This window comes from Lepidochelys kempii, chromosome 12 (genome assembly GCF_965140285.1).
Source record: "Lepidochelys kempii isolate rLepKem1 chromosome 12, rLepKem1.hap1, whole genome shotgun sequence".
Lineage (NCBI taxonomy): Eukaryota > Metazoa > Chordata > Testudines > Cheloniidae > Lepidochelys > Lepidochelys kempii.
The window spans coordinates 8,664,134-8,683,232 of NC_136391.1; the positions used below are offsets into that span (position 1 = coordinate 8,664,134).

General features: G+C 40.5%; 1 protein-coding gene across 3 annotated transcripts in view; it reads right to left on the reverse strand.

Moving 5' to 3' along the window:
* The window catches only part of NUP93 (nucleoporin 93), a 123,860-nt gene that overhangs the window by 66,514 nt on the left and 38,247 nt on the right, over positions 1-19,099 (reverse strand). The window lies entirely within an intron of this gene.

The following is a 19,099-nucleotide window of genomic DNA, read 5'->3' on the forward strand; positions in this document are numbered from 1 at the left end:
TGTTCTTGCCTGGTCTTAAAAAGTGCCAGTCATAACTAGTACCGCAGTATAACACTTGCCACTGAAGGCATCTCTTCCTCAAACTAAGCAGAGAAACGCCCTGAATCAGGTCACCAAAACTAATTTTACTGATGACGCCATTTTATTACTTCTTCTGCTGCCATTTTAGTACCGTAGTTACTACATAATTTTCCAGAAAACTAAGCTGTGTGCTCTCCCCCCGAGCATGAAACTATGCTCAAATCTAGTGACAAGCGCACATGTACTTTTTCCTTTTTAATGGCCGGTAGGGCCGTGTTCTTACATCTAAAGGGCAGGAAAGCTCAACTCACTGTTACCCCAGAGGACCACACCTCAATTCTCCGCACTGATGGGCTGGGTCAGGAGCCTTGAGAGATTGTTTGAACTGAGAAACCAGTCACTGGAAATCTGTCAGCACCAAAGGACAGACTTATAAATGTAGGGGAACAGAGGGAGTGTGCAGCCACCATGCAGGAAGGCAGATTTCCCTCCAGTTTCCATTAAGAATCCTTAGACAAAATGGGCGAGCAAGGAAAAGGAAACAAGGCACAGAGGAGATAAGCACTCGATCTATTAACAATATCTGTGACGGTCTTACTCAGCATCATCATTAACGTGTCGCCAGACACAAGAACTCACTGAAACTGCAGAGGGAAAACTAGTTTCTTCCGAAATATAGTTAGAATCCGAGTGCTAACCTGCCAATTTGATTAATAAAAGATAGACCACTCTTGGATTATTACATGTCTCTCCTGGAACACTGTCAAGAGAAACAGTGTATTAGACGAACAGTCCGGTAATTAATATTAACCAATCCCCTCCACGCCATTTCCCACATTTAATGTAATCCTTCCTTCGTTCTTAGCCCCTGCCACTCACTACCTCTGCTATAGAGACTGTATTCTTCTGTGATGAGCTGCCTGTTTCATTCTAGCATACAAACCCTACCGCTTCTGTGCAATACATGGGTGTCTGCAGCTTTTTAGAAACTGATCACGTTACTGATCGGTATTTGCATACATATTCTTCCACAGTTTTAGGAATATTAAAAAAAGTTGCATCTTAAAATTAAACTAAACATTTTATGTAAAATCTAATGGAAAAATTTGTATTCTCTCCCCCTCTTGCCCCTTTATCTAGCTAGCTCAACGCTTTGAGCTTGACACACTTCCCATTCTCAAACCAAATCATATACAAGGATTCTAAACACCATGCTCTCAATGTGTTACAGCAATCCACATTTACCTGTTTCCTGCACAATCCTTGGGAGTACTAGTAACCTTTCTTCTTGAATAAAAAAGGTAGAAGCGAGAGCCTTCCACCATCTAGCCATATTTTAAACGCCCATTGCTCGTGCACAGCAACGCCCATTGACAGAGGGACAACGCCTGGTTCAGAGGGACCTCGAAATACTGCCAGCATTGTAAATATGATAACCAAGTTAAAGCAGGATGCCAATACAGAATCAGAGAACAGACAGGTTTAGTTATTGCAGCACTTTCACAATGATATTTACTGCAACATTTTTACAGCCATTTGAAATCTTAATCAAACAACCCGACATGCAAAAGAAAACCTTACAAAAGTAAAATCCACTTTATTTTGCTCGCTCACCAATGAGCTGGATAAAGCTACAAAGAAAAGAGGCGAGGTTATATTGATTTCAGTTTCAAGAACTACAAGCGTTCTCTAGCACAATTTATACAAAACTGTGTTTTGAAACAATCAACAGTTCCAAAGTTATGCACTCTTAAATAAGCATTTAGGAAAGATTAGCAAAATCATCCAGACAAGTCAGAAAATAAACCTGGACCAGTTTGTCCATTATTCCAAAATATTTTAAATCAGAGATACTTGGTTAACACTCAAAGTGATTCCATCATGGCAGCATTTCCCCTGGAAAATACAGAAATCCTTTTTCCTTAGTGGAGACAAAGCTATTTTGAGGAAGAAAATTAAAATATACTAGGATATCTTTAAATGCTAAATTTAAACATCTCGTAGCCTTTAAAAATGATGTTTTCCTACCATATTGCCAATATATTCCATAAGCTAATCATTTAAAATTACTTATGAATGATTAATTGCTGATCATTACAATAAAAAAATACAGAAGTCAGTAAGAATATGCCTGTTAGAATTATACAATTATTATTTGAATGGTTATATATTACAATACGTAGTGAGAAAAGCCATATCTTTAATCATTTCCTACTGCAGTCAATGATATATTTTAATGCAAATGTTATTTATTTTCAGATCTACTTTACCTACGTATAGTATACGCCTGTGGTTTAAACTTTTTATACTTTGACCATTACACTAGTCTGGTAAGTACACACTGTAGACAAAAGGCTTCCATTTTTCTCCCGACTGTACTCCACCCTTGCTAAGGGACTCTCCTGATGTACAAGCATTATTTGTGTGTTACATTAAGAAGGCACATGAGCTTTAGGACTTTAATGCAAACAATATGCCAACTCCGGCTGCTGCCACTAGATTTCAGATAGAGTTCTATTATAGCAGAGCTAGTGCTAATTGTTAAAAATGGTGCCTTCGATATCTTCCATACATTAATTTACAAAGCTCAGTTGAACTCTGGCTCCCACCCACTTCAGACAAAGGAAAATAATTTGCAACACTGTACCAACTGCAAGGATAATTGAGCCATCTCCCACACAGGGTCAGTGGTGATGGCTTCCTCCATCTTTTCACACATGCAAACCACACATTTCATTGTCTTTTATCTAAGGAGTTAATTTCTTGCCCTACTGTTTCTGGGGTGAGGCTTCCTTAAAACAGGTCATCTTGCTTAGACAGAGAACTTTTTGGTCAAGCTATGTCAGTCCTTCAACATTTCTCTTTGCAGAACAGGTCACACATTTCACACTTAACAATAGAAAGGGTGCAGGACGTGTCATGTTATACACCTTGATACTCAGAGATGAATCTCCAAAGTGGGCTAATAATTCTCTATTGCCTTTACTTCTTAAGCACAGTTGTGGTCCCATCATGACACGTTTGATTAATCCACTTTTCACTGTAAAGGATGAATACAGCCTAAGCAAGGAAAAGCTATACTTTCATTTCCCATTCCAAAGACAGGCAGACAGTCAGAGTTGCTAATTAGCATGCAGTTTGAGAGTCTGTGAATTTTAGAGTAATAATCAGCTGATACTCACCCAACTAATCCAGGCCCCTAAGATAGATAGATAGAGATAGAGATAGATATATATATAGAGAGAGAGAGAGAGAGAGAGAGACACACACACACACACACACATAAATTTTTATTCCCTGAGTGGTTTATATTCCAATGATTTTGTAAGTTTAGCCCTGTTCTCACACACCCTATTACCTGAAGGGAATGGGTGAATCTAAAATTGAGAGAATCTATGTTAGTTTCTTTATGTGCTTAGTTAAATAACTAGCAAAAAGACAATATTGCCAAGTATATTACTTGGCTACTGAAAATGGGAAATACTTTGTATTAGAGCCTCTTTAAATTATTGTAATTTCTGTGCCAGATTTGAAACCCTTCCCCAAAATAAGGTTTAATGTGTCTTCTAAATAAATCACTAGTGCATTTGTAGAAACATAGGCGGTCTAGCAAAATTTCCCTAACTGATGTGTGTGTGTGTGTATGTTTATTTTTTTTTTTTCCTACCACAGTGATACCTTAGAAAGCCATATTATAAACAGTGTCTTATCTTTTTTAAAATACTTCGGTAGATGTTTCATATTGTAGGTGAGAAAAACAGGAATAAACACACGCAAAAAGTTAAACTAGTATATTTCTCATTAAATTCAAACAAAAGCTACAATGTCAAAGATAATCTTTTAAAAGGCGACAATCAAGATCCAAAAGCCAACACCACACTGCCCCACCCTAGAGCTGTTCTAAAGGATACTATAAGACGAGAAAGGTATAGATCTTAAGGTTTCTCTTTGATTAGAAGGCTATTCCTCTGAAATGATCCACCTGGTCACAATTCCTCACCTACAAAATTTAAACAAACTATGGGAATATCCACAAGAAAAATTATTATACGAAACCTTAAAAAACAACTGTCAGCCTATTTAACAGTAAGCTTTTATCTTAATTTTTCTATATATTTTAAATATAGACAATCCTACCTGTGGATCACAGAACCGAGGAGTTACAAACCTGTTAACACTGGCTGTGGCTGCAATACTTCAAATGCCTAAAATTTGGGCTTATACAGCGGTCTCTTTCTGTATTAACGCTCAAGTTTTTTCATCTTTAAAAAAAAAAAAACCTGCAAGTCCTGAAATGGCTGAGACAGTGAAGAGTCCAGCAAGACAATGAGAAAGCAGCTGCCTCAACTGCTGTACACCACTGCCCATAAAGCATCTATGTAATATTCCAGTGGTGCTTTATTCAAATTCTAAGGAAAGCATCAGTCTGAAACCAGTAACTGATGAGAGTAGCAGTTTATAGGTTACAGAAGGATATTTTATTGTTAATGGACTGTACCATGTAAGATTTAAGAAGGGGGAGGGACAATATCCGGGCAAGGGGAAAGATTCTACTGTGTTTTTTTCCCCAAGCCACTGCAATTACTCTGATGTGAATTTTTGATGACTTCCGACATCTTGCATGGTTAATAATCGTTTCAGCTGTCATGTTTAGACCAGGAAAATGCATTTGCTGCATTGTGATGCAGTGCTGTGGCCACAGATTGTAACACCAGTTGTGAAGCTATTCCCTTAACTGAGCAGCATGAATTTGCACATACCATGAGGCTGAAAAAAGTGGTAGTTAGATTTTACACAGAGAGCTTCTGCCATTTTAGACTTGCAGAATATGTTGAAACAACATATTTTGTTCATTTAATTTAACGGTGTATTAACTGGTGTCATTTTTTTTTTTTATTAAAAAGAGCCTTGAGTCTTTATTGTTTTTATCTGTTTGGGTTATTTGGTGGTTAAAGATTTAGATACCGTTTAAATTACACTTTGGACTTAATTGTAGCTTTGAGTAGAGGTTATTGCATTGCAGGCATATACAGCCCAACAAAGCTGTCAGCGACATGAAAATGCAGACCCTTTATTAACATACGTTTAGCTTAACTACCATTTTTCCACGATATTTAAACAATATATAATATTGTTATGATGAATCTGAAGGATAAAATATGCTGCTTATAGAAGAAGGAAAAAATTTTTAAAGTATTACTCTTTCACATACACCTTAAACATCAAATGAAAAGTAAAAGGTTATGTAAAATATCAATGTGTCTTTCATGGTCACCAAAAGAAAGTAAATGCTGCAAGCAATCATGCAATTACAGGAAGGGATGTAAAACAGCAGAGATGAAACCATGTTAAGAGCCAGTCACCCGATGATTAAAGTCAGGCCAGTATATTCCAGCAGTCAGGTGATGGTGCCATCATTACAGTGCAGAAAGCCAGAGAAAAATCGAGAAACGAACCACCCCCATCTTAAAGAAAAAAATTAGAAGCACCAAAGAACTAAGGAATGCATTTGTTGATCTCTAAAACACACCACCATGATGAAGTGCTTTACAGTTTGTGAGCGTACTGTTATCAGACGGCTGGATGCACACACTCAAACTGCATATTTAACGCACACAACCCATAACAATTCAGCTCCCTCCAACATTAACAATTTGTTGGTGCACAGAACTCTTTGAATTTTAAAGCTTTTCAACATAACCCTGCTCTAATCACACTTCACCATGCAGAAATTTTGCCAACCAAATGCAAATTTAATATGGTCTCTCAAAAAATCCAAGTGTCTCGGGCATCTGAGCTTTGTTTTTTTGAAGTATGAAGAACTAACAAAGCACCATTTTAATGCGCGTTAACGCCAAGTTCATATGCAGCACCGACATCAACATCAAATCAATTCACTATTTCCATTGTTTTATTCATTAAAAACAACTCTCAATGAGCAACAGAATGTTAGCAAAAACAGCAGCACCACAGAGATGTACAGTTTATTTCTAGGCAGCGAAGAAAGCTGGATCTCTGAATTAACACTGTACTACCTGTTTTGGTGGCTGTGTCATTTAATAGCTGCTATATTTGCAGAATGTGCTTTGTGACTCAGACTTATCAATTTGAGAGGCAATACTGGGCATCTCTAAGGCCAACTAAGGGGCTTCACAGTACAGAGAGAGGAAGGGAAAGGAGAAGGATACTTTTAAAGTATTTTTATAGATATAATCTAGTTCATTTATTTCTCCTCTTTATTTCAAGTGACTCAGTAACTGAGGGACTCTTGATAGTTCTGCACACTTCAGCAGCTCATCCTTTCTCCGGAGTAGGAAAGAAATGTAGTCTAGAGTACTGCATTCCCAACCCAGATATATAGCATTTTTGAAAGACTTGCCACCTGCCTAACCTACTCTTCAGAATTAGATGGTATAGTACCACGTGTTGGGCACGCGGATTGCTTTCACTTTATAGCCACATGCATGAAGGAGGAAAGGGTATTATTTAGATTGTAAGCTCTTTGGAGTAGGGGCTGCCTAATATTATGCATTTGTGCAGTGTCTAGCACAAAAGAGTCATGTTCTTGGCTGCAAAGGTTTTCTGTTACTTCTTGGCTATGTAAATTGCTGCAGAGTTATAAGTTACATTTAAGCTTTTATTTTAAAAATGTTTCATTTCTAGCTCTTATGGTTGCAAAGAAAGCCTACCTAATAAGGTGCACATTTTTGATAGTGTGGGTACTTAATCACTGCAACAGTTTACCAAGGATCATGGTGGATTCTCCATCATTGACAATTTTTAGATCAGGACTGGCTGTTTTTCTAAAAGGTCTGCTATAGGAATTATTTGGGGGAAATTCTCTGGCCTGTGCTGTACAGGAGGTCACAGTGGTCCCTTCTGGCCTTGATGGTCACAGTGGACCCTTCTGGCCTTGGAATCTAGGAATTACTGTAATGTAATGCAGAGTAACTCAATTCAGTGTTGCTTTCCCAAGTCTGCAGATATCTGAGAGCAATAGCTCTGAGGGATGCGAACTGCACCCATTCATCCTAAAAAAGTGGTAAAATCTGAAGCCTGGCGATCGCTTCACTTTTGATTACTTTAGTACAGTGGTTCCCAAACTGGGGTTCGCAAAATGTTACAGGGGGTTCTCAGGGAAAAAATTCCCTAATGGCAGACAGAGCTGTCCCTAGGTACCCCGGGCAGCATGGAGCCAACAGCCTGGAGCCCCTGGACTTCCAAGAGCTAAGAAGATCAAAGCAAGCATATCTATCACACTGAGGAAATTAAAACTTCAAGACTCCTTATAAGAAATGGAAAGGGAAGTGGATATATTTTGCTGTTTTTAAAATTAAATTGGCAGCTAGTATTGTTTTTAAAATTATTATGAAGAACAGGGCTTTGGAGCTGTGCTCCAGCTCCACTCCAGCTCCAGACAAAAACCTGCAGCTCCACTGCTCCGGATCTGCTCCATGCCTCAGCTCCAGGCTCTGCTCCAAAGCCCTGATGAAGAACAAGTTTAAGCTTTGTTGTAACGTGTGTTGTTTGCCTGGACTGCTGCTTGTGTAGGAGGAACTCTTTGAGTTGGCTTCCTAAATCCCTTCATGCTGTTTCACATCTGATACTCCTTGATGAAAGATAGGAGCCTTGTTTTATAACAAGCTTATTCAAAGTGATACAAGCTACAAAAGTGAGCTCTTGGGTGAGTATTGCCATTTTCATAATGTAATAAAAATACTGTAATGATAAATAATAAATAGTGTGCAATAAGCATGTCATAAAAACGAATTTTATATTTCCACGATCACAGCTTTTATAATTCGTACTCTGGTAAAGGAGAAAATCCCTGGAAATACTCAATTTTCAGAGGGGGTTCGCAAGACTTAACATTTTTAGTGAAAGGGGCTGACAGGTTTTAAAGTTTGGGAACCGCTGCTTTAGTAGAAACATTCAGTTAGCATGCCTCTCGATCATTATTGGACATAGTAGCAGCTACTGTAGGGGCAGGTAGGAAAGTACTGTCAAGGGTTGTGGGGTCAGTGGCAAGGGGAGTTATGCACATCCTACTATAATGCACCATGTCCCAAACAGAGAGAGAAGCAAAAATAGTACAGAAAGGGTTATGAACAATTTTTAATGATCTATTCTAAGAATTTGTGAAGTGCACATCACAGTCATTTGGACAATCGGCATCTACAACTATATTCCAATAGGACAACTAAATGTTAACCTGCCTATCAGAGAGATGGAGTGAAGGAAGAGGTGTGTGTCTAAGGAACTCAACTGACTTCACCCTGTGAGGCAGGAAATCCCATGCAGGTCAAGCAGACTTTTAAATTATGGACATTATATGAACAGTTACTTTCACTTCCCATCTTCTTTTCTCGTATGTGCGTGCACGCCTGTTCTCTTCATCAGAGCCCACAAAAGACTTCCTCCCTCTCAAATGTACAGTTACATCTCTGTGGACAAAGGGATAGTTTCTTTCAATACAAACAGAAAAACAAAAGCCACTGCCACTTCCCGCCTTAAATTCAAGTAACTCCCTTAAAGCAACCTACTATACAATCACTGGGGCTTCATAGTAATCTGTGCTTCATTTCATTCACTTGAGAGAGTCTTCTGTGGGGAAATGAGCATGAAAAGCTCTCCTGGATCTTATATTAGCTCATGTTTGAGCATCTATATCTACAGTGTCTGCTATTATCAATGAGTATTAGACAGTGACAATCATGGGCATTGTTGGCAGTCAGTTAAAACAGTGGTAGGTAGCTTCCTTCCTGAAAATCTTTTTCCCGGTTAATCCAACTTCACAGTCGCACTGGTTTTGGTGAGTGACTTAAGGAATTCTCTCTCTCCCTCCCTCTACCAGGTTGGTGGAGACTGATTATCTAGTATTAGTGACATTCTAGGTCTCTTTAGAAAGAGGGCAGCAGTACCCACCCCATGGACTGCCGATGTTAGCAGATCTGCAGAGAAACACTTATCAATCCCCACACACCAAGAGGATGACAAGAGGCCTGTGAGTGCAGGAGTCACATTGAGCAGATTAGAATAAAAGGACACCTAGGAGAAAGGAATGTCAACTCCACACTGATACCCTGTTTTGCATCCTACAAGTGCATTCACATGAGAACGGCACAGAACTAAATTTGAACTTGGCGAAATGTGTATTGCTATTGAACCTCATTCACTGGAAGGAAGCAAGGGCTTGGCAATGCTTGATAAAGTTTTTGGACTAATGCAGACAGAAAGTGGCTTGCCTAAGGCCACAGAAAGAGTCAGTGCCAGAGCTAAGATTGGAGCTCAGTTGACTGGTTCTCAGACCAGCGCTTGAGCCCCTACACCGTGCTACCTCTCCTACAAAAAACAGCAAAGCCAAGAATCAAGCTGATAACACGGCACAGAGGAGTCCTGCATTTAGGTACAGACTCTTTCCTGAAGTCTGTTCCAGACAAGAATCAAGGGGCTAGTGCCCATGGCATTAGGAGACCCCCACGCCTCCCAACAGCAGTCAGTGTGTGCTGCTTTTATGATTAGGCAGATGGGGAAAGAATTCTCCTTTTAGTTTACAGATAGTGACAGCCCCAAGTGGCGGACAGGAGGGGGAAGCCCCCCCTTTCTAGACTTGTAATAAAGATTAGCACTAACACTAGCTGTGCTGTTCCTGCCGTCCATGCCCCACACGCCAATTAGCGGTACAGTTTGTCAGACTGAAGAGAGAACTTGCACCCAGGTCAGCAATTTGACAAAGTGTCGCTGAACTACTGCACGTCCATATTTATACAAGAGACGAGAGCAGGAACTGGTTTTAATTAGAGCCTTTTTAACAAAGAACCAAGGATATTACCCATGCTCTCAGCATCCAGTGACAATGCAGTTGTAATCCTTTAAACAAAGAGTAACAAGTGTCCATTTACCCAAAGCAATTGTTAAATGCCTACTAGGATATTATTATCAACATTATAATGTGCCATGCATATTCAAACCACTTTCCACCCCCAGCATTGAAAAGAATAATCACCTTAAAAAACAATTAACCCTAAGCCGAACAGCTAGTTTGCTGCAGAATTCTAGGCATGTTTAAAACATGCCTATGGTCATTTAAAAGAAAGTCCAGTGTTTGGACCATTAAATGCTGTCTGGAAATCCCTCCCGCATGCAGTGTTAGTGCATGGTGAGAAAGTCTATAATTAGGCAAAGGAACATTTTATTTTTAATTCAGAACACTATCCCCTTTTTTACATACATGCCCTGAACATCAATCCTGCTTGCAGAGGGCTGCACGTGTTGACGTGACCAAATTGGAGTCTCTCTCCTAGCACTGCACTCTCACTGGGAGGTTCACTTTGGAAATCCAATGAAGTCCATGCTCAAAGAGCTCTTTTATAAAATTGTCACCTCAGCATCATCGTATGCAAAGTCCTCCTAACCCAGAGATAGAATTATAATGTTCAAATACAGCTGGGTGGCCACACACACTTTCCCTAATGTCAGTATTTTTATTTTAGCCACTACAACAGTTAATAGAATTGCACAAGAAGTTAAAATCCAGCACCCCTCATTGCCATACCTTCAAACGAGCATAGAACCAATGCAGTTAACCAAGTATCTTATAGAGACCCAAATCAAATTAATGACGGTCAAAAAACAAGTCCATCTTTCAACTTTAACGCCTAGTGATGGCTCACTGATGTCCTTAATTCACTAAGGGACCTGATTTAAGAGCATCCTTTGACACAGCCCAACAATGAATTATTAACTTCAGTGGAAGTAGCAAAGCATCAGCTACCCGCAGTCATGATCTTTCTACTATGATTAGGCAGAATGTAATTATTAATACCCGTTTCCGTCACCTCACACACAGTCCCTGAATTTTCTTTGCACAGGGCCCAAAAGGCAACACACACACACAGGTTATACTTCTACCAGCTTCTTCTGCATGATCAGAACCAGCTGAAGACTGAAAACGAAGAACATAGGGCTTGATTCACCACAGCTACACATTTTACAGGCAGGTATGAAGACAAGATCTCCAACTTGAAGAACTTATAATCTAAATGGAAGGCGATGAGCTGCAATAAAAAGCAGTGTGACTGAATGGTGGAGTTCAGCATGTTTCATTGGTTCCCAGATTTGTTTGGAGTTTTTAATTTTAAGTTTTGAAGTGGGGAGAGATAATCCATTGTGTAGTTTATAGTAGAGAGGACCAAGGTTTGTGAGCCTTTTGGAAAAAATATTTCTTCTGATGGGGACTCAAATAAAAAATAATAATGTACTGTCACCAGCATTAAAGAAATGTGCATTTGATCCATCCGCATGTACTAGGATTAAAATGCTGACATTAGAAATAAGGTGCTTAATACACTCATGGGGTTCAGACACTTCAAAACACACACACTTGCCTTGTAGAGCCAACCTGAATCTTACATGTGAAAGCTCACTTGAAATCCACGTTGGTGTGCGGGTGGGTTAAATTTAAGTCAATTCTGTTCTATATAGGTTCTTACGCTGCACTTGTTACCGCAGTCCCTGAGCGCCCTCCAGTAGTGCATTCAGCCGCCATAAGTAACATCGATCGTGTACTATTTGTTCTCGCATCCTCTCCACAGGGGGAGTTAGAGACCGTAACCATATGTACCAAATACCTGTAACAACGACGCAGGGAATTCCTGCAGATTTTGGCAGACACACCTGATTCCTCCTCACACACCACAACGTTGCAATTTCTGATGGGACAACATCATGAGATTGCTAGCAACATGGTCTGACAACAGCCTGCCGCTTCACCTTCAAACACCGTTTTTATGCAGACAGTGTCCCAGAATCAGAAGACCAACATGAAAAAAAACAAGATCTATTCTTGCCACTACAAATTACCTTAGAGATACTCAAGAGCGTGGAGGGGATCTTCCTTTCCTCTCCTAGGCCCAATCCAGTACGGTCTCCTTTGCGTAGGGCTAGGGTATCTAGGATGTCACCTTCCAGAGGGGAAGTAAAAATATTTGTCTCTTGGGTTTGAGTAGAAAGAAACAACAAAAAAAGATCTTTACATTTAGTTGATGGATGGTGCTCCCTGTCCTTGAATCCTTTCCAAAAGTGGCGTGTGTGATGAATGTAGAAATTGTATTGTAGTATTTTTTATGAACTAGCCGTAGGACTCTATACCTATCACCCTGGCATTGCAACGCAGTGGGTGAAGGAGGATTAAAGTGCTGCTCCTAGGTAAAGCAGGAGACACAAGGTGTTTGTGTCACCTAACTGTCTGCGATGATCTGAATGGGTCCTTAAGGTCTGTCCTGAGGCTACCTATATCAATGGAGGATCCACAAAGAAAATGGGAACCCAACAACTGAACAACTGACACCTAACAACAAGAAACTCTGGCACGCTGAACATATGAGCTATGGGGGGGATAAGAAGAGGGGCTTGGAGAGACACAGGAATGCTCTTACCTGGAACTGAGAGGCAGATAGACAGGACCAAAATGGTTTTCACAGCAGCATGGCTGAGTGGAGCCCTGACGCTAGCCAGTATGGACTGTGTCTTAACCTTTGCTTCTCTAAGCTACCATAAGGACTTCCTGATTCTGTAGGCCAGTTGACTAATAAATTGTTACTTGATTAGAGGCCAGCTGGTGCCCAAAGACCCAGTTTCAGAGTTGTGGAGGCCACGGGCCTGCCCTGTGCAACAGTATGGATCCCTGGGACCGAGCATAATACAGGGGTCACTCCCAAAGGACCGGTTACAGACTGGGGCACAGACCAGACCCTGTGAATCTGTGGCAGTTAGGATATAAAATTTTAAGGTGAAGAGGTTTTAAAACTAACGGCTTAATTAGTGGTATCATTTCTCTTGCATGCACATAGAATCATAGAATCTCAGGGTTGGAAGGGACCTCAGGAGGTCATCTAGTCCAACCCCCTGCTCAAAGCAGGACCAATCCCCAATTTTTGCCCCAGATCCCTAAATGGCCCCCTCAAGGATTGAACTCACAACCCTGGGTTTAGCAGGCCAATGCTCAAACCACAGAGCTATCCCCCCCCCGCAAACTATTTGTGAACAGGGATAAGAGTACTTCCCTGTCTCCTTAATGCCTCAGTCTTTCCCACTCCACCCTCTTTTCTGCATCTCCTCCCTTCTAGTTTGTGTCTTTGCCTGTAGGGTGCGAAAGTTAACAAGTGCCAGTGCACTCTGGCTTCTACACAGTAGCTCTTTCTGAAAGGCAAGGGCAAGGAGTAGGACAGATCATTCGGGTGTGGTGAGTAGATTTGGGAGGTGACAAATCTTAGGGCGCAGTCCGGCCATCAAGCATGGTGCAGGGTGGCAAAGCTGTGTGTCTTGTAAGACCAGCGGCTCTGCTTGTGCAGACACTCTTCTAGAGGCAACAAACACCAAGAGAAAGGTCAAACCCAAGAAGACAGACACAGACACCCCCAAGCACACCGGTAAGGAAGCAAATATGGAAAATTTGTTATTTCATCCCTCACTCACCCCTTGATAAGAGAAGCTCACAGAAAACTGAGTCGCAAGCTGCCAGTTTAGAAGAGGAGCAAGAACTCGTTCCAGGCAGATGAGGAGAGTACACAGAGGCTTTCATTTTAGGCAATGTGCATAGCCATACGAAACAGGGATTAGTCTTTCACAAAAAGACAACCTTGTCAAGTGCACAGATAAAGACAAGCTCTCTCAAGAAGGGACATGGGCTGCCTTCGAGGAATAGCAAAAGGATAGAGCGTCTTTCAATTGGAGGTCACCAGCTCAAATGGAGACTAGATCTGTAGTGACCAAAAGCTATTAACATCTAAAGGCCTGTCAGTGGTTTTGGCAAAAAGTATTGCTGATCTTGCTTCAGCTCCTGATGGACAAGTGTCTATGCTAAAACCACCAGAGAAATTGACACTAACTGACATTTCTGTTGGCTCCAAGAAGAAGGACCAAGGACTGAATGGGCATGATGAGTGGTCAGGATTGAGGAGCAATGGTAGAGATGGAAAGGTTTCACGGCTCCATTTGCGCGGTACCTGGTCTGTGGATAAAATGAGGACTTCATTCTCCACGGCTGTCAAGCCAGTATCTTAATCAATTGCAACTATTGCCACAAAGAGCTAGGCATACACAACTGCTTATTGTCTGTAACTAGACTATTGTACTTAGGAAGATATCCATTTAACATCTACAAGGGGGCAGCATAAAGATCCAGTCACAACTGCACTGCTCACATCTCAATATAGTTTCAGGTAAAACTGATTTTGATAATCCATTAACTTTATATAAATTTACATGTCATACAAAATAACCCCCCTAAATATTACTTATTTTCCCCCCGAAGACTAGAAGAGACTCCAACTACCATTCAGGGCCTTGCTACGCTGTCAAAAAAAGGAACCCAACAGAAACGATCCTATGCAAATATCCCTATACTGATTAAGGTTATGCGTATGGCCCAGATAGATCAACTAATGGCAGGTAACCTAGTAAGGATACTGGGCCAGACTTCTTAAATCCTGACCACCAAATCTACAATTTGAACATCTGGATCTTATCTTGAATAGTGAAGTATATCGGGTTTGGAAAGTAAAAACTACAATTTCATCATATAATATTTAATACTCAGAGATATATCCAATATTGTAGTCAATTTAGCTTCAGTCATAAACTTGAACTGTACCCATTGAACTGGTAGCCATGCAGCAACATGTTGTATAATTCAGAGAGACGTCCCTGAAATATATTCCTTTGTACATCATCATTTGATCAACAACAGAGGCCTGTGGATATTTCTGCATAGGGTTTGGGTCAATCAACATCCATACACTTTTCTGGAAGAAGACATTTCTTTTGGACCACTACATAGACCAAGCTTCAGTAATATGGCCATTACAAAGTATACTGCCACATCATCATAAAAAAAAAACGTAAGTAGTCAGTCAAGATATAATGCAATAACCAACTAGACACTGATTTGGAACCAGTTCCCTGTTGACCATATGAATTTTTGTCCATGTTCACTTTGGGACAGGGGTGAACTGCAGCGAAGCAAAAATTTTTTTTCCCCCCTTTTAAAATATCTTTATTATTTCCTACAACCAGGATCCTCCAGCTGCTGAAGTAGTCTAACACTCCCAAAATAATTGTCACCCTGCATCCTTAGTTATCAGCAAAGGCCTTTCTTGCAAGTCCATGGATTCTTTCAACAGATCCTCTTTGCTATCTAATTTGAGAGCCTTAGGTATTAAGCGTTCGAGGAATGCAATCAAATCCTGTCACTTCCAGGCCTTCCGGGACACCTATTAATTTACCCTCCTATAGAGAGATAGTTTATCATCTCTTGCAATTGCAAGAATCTAAAAAAGTGGAACAGGTCAACTTAAATTGGCATTGGCATTGCAATTATTTAAAGTCTATAAATAGGAGTTGCCACTCTATAAATTAAAATGTTATATGGTAATGCCCTCTCTCCTTTCTAGCTTCTAAAGCTAAGCTCTGATTAAAGTCAGGTATACAGGGACTATGGCTAAGGCTACAATTTTTTCATGATTCCGTGATTTCTAAAGACCTCCGTGGCTTCTGCCCGTGGTGGCTGGGAGTTGCAGGGTCCCACTGCCTCCCATGGGGGCAGGGAGCTGCGGGGTACCCCTGCCACCTGAGGTGGTGTGGCCCCCGAGCTCCAAGCCACCACAGGCGGCAGGGGGACCCCTGCAGCTCCGAGTCATGGGTGAATGGGACCCTGGAGCTCCAAGTCAGCCCCAGCAGCTGCCCAGCAGCTTCCCATTTGGTCGCAGATATTTTTAGTAAAAGTCAGGGACAGGTCATGGGCTTCTATGATTTTTTCTTTATTGCCTGTGACCCGCCCCTGACTTTTATTAAAAATATCTGTGACAAAAGCTTTGACTCTGCTATGGCCATAGCAGAGTCAATGGAGAGAGTGTGACGGTACATAATTTTTAAGCACTCTATGTCATACTAATAAAGATGGGCTTAATATCTAAAGAACAACTTGTTAGAATCTCTCTTTTCCATTAAATATGGAAATGACAAGAGGATTCATCATCTCCAAATTGTTTCATAATTGCTGTCTTTCTCTATCCCTTGTATATCAGGGAGCCAACGGAAAGATGTCTACAATCAAACCTAGTAATAACAGGAGCTTGGAGTAGCCAGGCATCTAACAACAAAAGGAAGAGAAGATGGCCTGGTTTTCTTTGATATCCTTATATTCCTCGGCAAGAAAGTTGGACAACGTGAAAGGCTACCTTTGCACCGGACAATCAGAGGGGCTGATCATTTAAAAATAAAAACACTGCATCTTCATGGCTAGAGAGGTGGGGAAGGAGGAAAGAGGGCATAAGGATTTGCAATACAAATTTATCCCAGATCGTCCTTAGTATTAGGAAAAGTCAATTTCAACATAGATGTTGTCAGCATAAGTTTCAGTTGATAGCATTGCTGGCTCAAATTGACTTTCACTTTAAAGTTTGAACAATTACTATTAGGTCCCACTGGGAGAAAATCATAAGCTTTTTGGCAAGCATAAGCTGCTCATTTCCTTTTTAAAAGGTACAGTCTAACAGGTGATAACTCTACCTTCTAAAATCCTATAATTTAATGGAAAGCTGAAATGGCAGGAAATGGACTGCAATAAGTCTTGGCTAGAAGTCGGAGTGAAAAAGACTCAATAAAACACAGGACAGTTGCCGGAGGGAAAATTCTTTGTTCCTGATCTTTTAAAGAAACCCCCACACTGTTGTTATCGTATACTTGGTACCGTACAAAGCTGTGGTTTGAGCTGCAGTTTAACCTTCAGCAATCTCCTTTAACTTCCTGTATTTGCTTCTAATCCTAACATATGAACTATAGACTCAAGCCTGCCACCTTTGCGGATATGAATAATCTTTATGGATGAAACTACCCATTTGAGTAAGAATTGCAAGATCAGGTCCTCAGTTACATATATTTTTAAAGAGCTTGAAGTTCTTGTTTCTGCAACCCAGAAGACTGTCTAAGCAGCCTGGCTCCCTGAGCTTCTGAGTGCCCCATGCAGAACAAGAAATACAAGAGACTGGGCAAGGAATCAATGGTTTTAAATTCCAGACAAGAAAGGAGTGTTGTACATCACAGCCAAGATGAGTTATCAGAAGAAGAGAAATCTGTTTTGGTATGCAAGGCTATTAACCTTTAATTCAAAAGGATCTTTTAAAATTGTGAACAAAAGGAAAGGCCAATATAAGAAAGAGTTTTCTATAAAAGAGAAAAATAATGGCAAAGTAATTTTTATTATTTGTATTATCGTGCGTAGGAGCCCCAGTCATGAATCAGGACCCCATTGTGCTAGACACTGTACAGAAACACAGTCCCTGCCCCAAAGCATGTAATCTATGTATAAGACAATAGATATAGGACAGACTGAGGGAGGAGTACAAGCAAACAATGAGACAACATTCCTACACTTGCCCCAATGTCTGTCAAAAAGCTCACCAGCACTGTGCATCTTGAAGAGCCCAATTTGAATGGTTTCATGCTTTCTACCACTTGATAACTAGTTTTCATGGACCAACATGAAGCTCTTATTTTAGAGATTCTTTCCAGTATGCAGAACTTAAATACTCAACCATGGAAACTTAAGGCATGTCCACTTTTTAAAATCAAAACCACATTAGAACTCTTGGATGGCCAAATTATAACAGAAAATGCAGGATTTCAACTTTCTGGCATTGAGCCAACAGCATAATGGATATTCAGATACTAAGTAAGGAAATGGTTCTGCATTAAGCCTACAAATAAGTCAACAATCAATAGCTCAGTATTACAGTAAAAATGTGACGTACTCTTTAAAATTGCTTCTGGCTTCATCCTTCTCTTTGTCATGCACAGCTCCCAACATAAAACCACAGAGTATCAAGAGGGGACTGAAATAAAACTTATTTTCACAGCTACCCAACAGATTTATCTTAAGTTCCTAACCCAAATAGTGCTTTAATACTGCAAGGAAATTTTTTATTCTGTAACTGCAGGGCGGCATACGCCAAAGAAATAAAAGGACAGAATTTCAGACAGGAAATTAATCTGGCAGTTCAGCAGGTACAGCAGCAACACTAAAAATCAAGCAAGCAAGCAAGCAAGCAAGCAAGCTACGGTGAATTAAGTGCTTGATTCAGACTCTGGCTCTCCAAAAAAACCAATTTCTCAACTAAAAGGCGAGCAAAAAAAGTTTGCATCCACATACATGAAGGCTGCCATGGTTTCGTGTTGAATCCAGGCTTATTTTGGTATTGCCTATATGGCCCCATCACAATCGTATCCAGGCAACTCAACATACTGGAGCAATCTAGAAAAACTAGCACCCAAATCAGTGACAGGATGTTGGACTTCCAGGAAAGAAGTATAACACACCACTCATTCCCTGCTTGTAACAGAATGAATGCCTTAAATCTAGCTTCTGTCTTAGATCTCCCATCTACGTGCTGCTGAACCACTGGGGGAATCTTCCTCTCTTTTAAGTGATTCCATTGTACGACTGCACAGTGTAAAATAATTGTTGACTAAGCTTAGAGAGCTGTTTTTGTTTGGAGACGTTGGATTAAACCATGTTTTTCAGAATAAATCATTGCGGTTCTTAACCCAACATGGTGAAACCATGAGAAAGCAGAAGCATACTCCAAGTGATCATTCTCATCCCCACAGCCTCATTCAATACACTGCAAGAGAACTTCACCATGTCTTGTCAAGCATACCTTATAGTTCCTGCAAATACCCCTTGCTGAATTTTCCATTTTCTTCCTTGGGCTCAAAAGGTACCGGCATCTATACATTCACTCTCTTCTGCTGACACATTACTTTCCGACCAATGGAAAAAATGAATGGCCAATCTCTGGCCATGGAACTTCTGGAGCTGAGGAAGTTAGGAGGTAAGACATTGTAATGTTGTTGCAACCAAGGTTCTATGAACATGTGCAGTGCCCTTGTCTTTTCAGAAGGGTCAGTTGTAAGTTTTGTGAAGCAGTTCACAGTGGCAGTTTTATTCCCCAGGTTTCACTACAAAAGTTGCAAGTTGGGATAGAATACCTCAACAGCTTGGTAATGGGATACAAAGAGT